Source organism: Lycorma delicatula, chromosome 6 (genome assembly GCF_047948215.1).
Source record: "Lycorma delicatula isolate Av1 chromosome 6, ASM4794821v1, whole genome shotgun sequence".
NCBI classification, from domain to species: Eukaryota; Metazoa; Arthropoda; class Insecta; order Hemiptera; family Fulgoridae; genus Lycorma; species Lycorma delicatula.
This window is the reverse complement of record NC_134460.1, coordinates 69,306,692-69,310,960: the sequence shown is the minus strand read 5'-3', so window position 1 is coordinate 69,310,960 and position 4,269 is coordinate 69,306,692.

Here is a 4,269-nt window from a genome sequence, read left to right as displayed (position 1 = left end):
TAAAATTTATAAATATACAAAAAAAAATATTATGCCATAGTTTTCATTCTATTTTTATGACAAATAAATAGAAAATAATTTTTATATTATACTACTTCATTAATATTTAATTTGCTTAATTTTGCATTGTAGTTACATTTTAAAAAGTAGTTTTATTTTACTTGTGATTGATTTTTTGATTATTATTTGTCCACTAAATTGTTCATAAATATTACATTTCTTATTATGCTAAATAAATTATAAGACCATCTGGTTTTTGTGTATGTTTGCAATTTATTAAATTATTATTCAAATACAATGTTTGTTTATGATTAATATTCATTTTAATGCATATTACAAATTAGCAACATAATAAAATAATGAAATGTGATTAGTTAACAGGGAATTATTTTTAATCCTTTTACCGCACACACTACTTCCTATAATTAAAATGAATGGTATAATATTAAAAAAATAATAATTATTTAATTTTTCAAAAGCTGATAATTGTAAAAATCCTTCATTCTTGAATTTAAAACTTACTGGAATTATATTAATTCTTTGGTAAAATTTTTACACAGTTAATTCACCAATTATTTAGTATGATTCAGTACAGGAAAAGGAAGTGGCCACTTAATTCTTAGTCAAAGATATCTTACTTAATCTTTGTGTAGTAGATGTTTATCTGTCAAATTTTCTCTTAGAGTAACACAGTTAAAAAATAAGGCTTTTTTAGAGCAGTTGCAGAAACTGAATTAGAAATGTGTGCGCGTGCGTGCGTGTGTGTACAGAGAGTGTGAGAAATTTTTCCTCTCAACTCAAAGTGATTATACTACCATACTGCTATACTACTAGGTTTGACATCTAACCTGATCTTCTCATTTATCTTTTAGAGTTACATTGTTTTTTCCATAATGACCCATAAGACTGCAAGAGTTGTTACAAATACCTTTTTTTGAATTATTATTATATTTGTTTTTTAAACTAAAATAAACATTTGTTACAAAACAGGTTGTTGAAAAATTAGCTTATTTTGAAGGTAGTGCTTTCAAAGTCGTTGTTCAATCATAAGTCTTGCAAGATTTTCTATTTTATACCTCCTGCTGAGTTAAGGCAGTGTCATAATGCATTGTTTCATGGCAGGAAGAAGTACTTATATTATTACTTGATAATATGTGCCATATTGCTTTGATAATAGCAGAGTTCTTGAGATACATAAGCGTTATTAGTTCAGATGTAGATTTTAAATAGTGTAGACTATATTATTAAGATAACCTTTTGTTTTTAGCTTGACTGCTTAAAGTAGAGTTATATTTTACTGCTGTTGTGTTTTATTTATATAAAATTTATATATAAATTTTCTAACATTCCATAAATATTTCTTTTTTTTTTTTGTAACTGCTGATGATCATTTAAGTATCAAAATGCACGGATTAGTTGTACATAATATAAATAATTCTTGAACAATATCTTAGTTTTGTTTCTTCAAAAGTAGGAATATTTTTGTGTTTCTAAGTGCACAGTTGGTTAAATTGTATTTTTATTTAAATTGGTATAAATTTACAAGGAAACATGTTAAAAGATTAATAGTATATATATTATTTGCATTTATTTTTTTACTTGACGTTTTAAACAATTTGTTTTTCATTACAACTGTTGAAATTTTCAAAGAAATATCAGTGACATATGAAAGTTTATCTTATAGTATAAGTATGGTATATATACTAATTTCATTAGTTAGTAATATAAAAACTGTTTTATTTTTATCTCTACCATAGTAAGTATATGAAGAGGATTGAAAAAGAGTAAAATATAATGTTGTAATGCACATAGATAGAAACATGCATTATTTGAAGAAGTATAAAATTATTATTATCTTGAGTCCATTAATTATGTAGAAAATGCATTGTATTGAAAATATATTATGGAAAATTTTATGACATATTTCACATTTTAATACATACAAATAAATTAACTTTTCTGGCTGTGTTATTAAAATCAATATTGTAACAAGTCCATATAAACGGACCTGAGTAACGAATTCTTACCAATTAAGAAGAAATTAGTAGAAAATATAGTAATGGGAGGAATCCAGAAAGAGGCTAAAAGAAACCCTTTAGTAAAGGTAACAGGTCAGTTTAACAATTGTCTTTTGTAATACTGGCCATTGTCACACCTAAACAGATGTTGTTCTGTGAGAACAGTTACCGGACCAGGGTAGGAATTTCATGGGAATGTGTGAGGGTGTGACGATCATTCTCACGCTTTGAGTTGGGGCCAGTTCAGCAGATAAAGATGATAGAAGTATAAATACTCCGAGGAAGACTAGTTGACATCCAGTCTTAAGGAAGACGTTATGATGTGGGTCTGTGAGAAGAGACTGCAAGAGTGCTACAATAGAGGAGTTATTATTCAAGTTCGACTTGATTAAGATGGTGTCACAAATAACTCCAGTACACGAAAACAAAAAATGGTTTGGTGAGTTGCTGTAAGACTATAAGTGAAAGAGATAATGCACTAAATTTCATCCATAAATTGTTAGGGTAGCTTTATTTGTGAACAGCAAAGGTATTTGCACTAAAAGAACTTTATACTTGTTTTATCTATTGTACTTTTGTTGGTAATACAAGACTACTAGTTAAAAGTGTTAAGACTAGTGATCATGTTAATGTCTTTTGTCAATGGGACTGAATTCTGCTTTCCAATATTTAACTACGTGTGAATAAATCCCCATGATTACTTTAAATTATCTTTTGTCTGTAATCAGTGTTTATTATTATTGTGGTTGTGATTACTATGATTATTATTTGTTTATTATGGCCTTTATTATTATTATTATTGTTTTGTGTTATTTTATTTATGTTCTTAAACTAATAATAAATTGTAATTATATGAACATTTTCAACTGTCAATCTCTGAATATCCTCATCAAGCCGCGAACACGCAACAATATTTTTTATCATGTTACAAATGACTTAAGACCAAACAATAAATTGTTTACTTACTTTAAAAATTTATAAAAACACCAATAAATTAAGGTTAATGTTTGCACGTTAATAATGGTATGTGAATTTTAAGATATATATTTATATATATATGAATTTTTCTAAGATATTTAGAAATTTCATTCAATGAGGATGACTTTTATCATATTATTATTGTCAAAGTGAGTGTAGCTTTTTCAAAAAATAATATATTTGTTGTTTATAACTTGATACTGAAGCTGAAGTTATGGACAAACTACAAAACTGCTGTTTAAATAGATTTTGGTAAGTGTTAATGAAATTTTTACTGTGTTCAGTGGTTAATTATTTATTTTGAATAAATATTTGCTACTTTAACTTATTATTGTCAGAAAAAATTCTCCAGTTTTATTTGTTATTTTTCATCTGGTTAATTTTATTTTTTATATTGACATCACTGCCCTTATCCTTAAGATTTAATATTATTTTTATGGATTATTTGTTATACATTATCAATCATAAGTCATTCTGAGTAGTTAGATACAAAGAAGCTGCTCATTTATAATTAATTGTTAATGTTTAGGATGCTAATTTTTGTAACTGTAAACTTAAAATTAATAAAAGCGTCCTTTACAATATTTTTTATGTCCTTTAAAAAAAAAGTCACAAAAATTACTAGAGAATCTTTGATTAGTAAAATTCTGGGAAGTTTTTCTTAAAACTTACTGAGGAAATTTCTTCTTTGGTTTGAAATTGAAGTTAAATGAACCATTAAACTTTTCTTTACCTGAGGTAGATAATCCCCACGTTCAGAACATATCATCTATGTTGCACATCCAAGGCTGTAACACATGTACATCTATACAACACATTAAGCTGGCCAACTGGGGAGTATTTTTTTCAGAAATGTGATAATTCTTTTGACCTTCCATTTTCAGGTAACTATGTGGATTGGCTGCTGATAGTGTTTTATGTGAACAATTTTGGAAAGGACTTTAGAGGCACCTTTTTTGGTTTACCTTTAGAGCAGTAGATGTGGTGCCAGGGTCAATGTGACAGCAGATGTAACAAAAACACTTCTGTTGTCAACATGCCCTCTGCAATGTCAAGGATGTAGTAAGGAGCTCATAGGAGTCTGTGCATAAGAATCCTAAAAGCTTCAGTGAGCTGGAGTCAATATATAGTCTGCGCATCTGCTCTCTACCAGAACATATGCCAGAGTACGGAGTCAGACCTCCAGGGTTGGTAGCCCTGATGTTTGGGTGTACTTTGCAGCTACCCTTGCTACAGAAGGGATTAACTTTTCATGCAAATTGAACAATCAAAC